This window comes from Echinops telfairi, unplaced genomic scaffold (genome assembly GCF_000313985.2).
Source record: "Echinops telfairi isolate 266 unplaced genomic scaffold, ASM31398v2 ScPeMD7_8;HRSCAF=38, whole genome shotgun sequence".
NCBI classification, from domain to species: Eukaryota; Metazoa; Chordata; class Mammalia; order Afrosoricida; family Tenrecidae; genus Echinops; species Echinops telfairi.
Genome location: NW_022103905.1, coordinates 12247524 through 12248570, shown reverse-complemented (window position 1 = coordinate 12248570; position 1047 = coordinate 12247524).

Genomic DNA, 1047 nt, shown 5'->3' with positions numbered 1-1047 from the left:
GAATGCACTTGGCATTACTTTGGCTGTGGTAGCTCTCTATCTATCATCTATCTATCTATCTATCTATCTATCTATCTATCTATCTATCTATCTATCTATCATCTATCTATCTATGGCTTAAAGTGGCCTTAAAATCCCACAATTTTGACGTCTTAGATAAGGAAGTTATCTACGAACTTCTGTGACGTTTGCAGACAGAATATGAATATTGTGAAGGAGCCACACCGAGAGAAATGAGTTATCTTTCTTATGTTTCTTTATCACTCCCAGGCTCATCTTGTTGACAGTGACTGTAGTTAGAATGCACTTGGCATTACTTTGGCTGTGGTAGCTCTGTTCCACTGCAGCTTAATGGGCACAAGGAGTCAAAGTTATTTTGTGAAAGTCCTCGATTTATAAAGCCGGGTTAGGTGTGATAGGTAGGGTTATCATTCCTGATAGGATTTATGGCAGGGATTGCTGGATCCACTGATTTCTTAGCTGTTTTGTTTTATACACAATATAGGCCATAAGTGTTTGGTGCTCAGAGATTGCCACATACATTTGTTTAATTCCTGCCTTGGTCTCAGGGTTCTTTTACCATTTATATTATCTGCCAAAGTATTTCCACCATATTCCATTCTAAAGTTTCTTAACTGGTACTTAGTCACTAATAATAACATTTTAGAGGAGCTGGTTAATTCTGAAATGGTCCTGCTCCACTGAATATGAATACCTGGAATTTTACTTGCCATTCAAATATGCTGTAGGCAGCCTTTGACTTTGTAGAAACACTTTGCTACTTTTTCTAAGGAGAGACTTGAGTAGTGAAATCCTTTGCTCAGGAAAAGAAACACCCCCAAACCTCAGTGCCTTCTAGTTGATGACAACTCATAGCACCCCTATAGGACACAGTAGGACTGCCCCTGGGAGTTTGCAAAACGACAACTCTTTTTACAGGAGTAGAAAGCCCATCTTTCTCCCTAGTTTAGGAAACACCTACACCTATGACAGCTTTCGATCTTCTGCTGAGACTCTATCAGTTGTGTCTACACTGTTTCCCAAGAG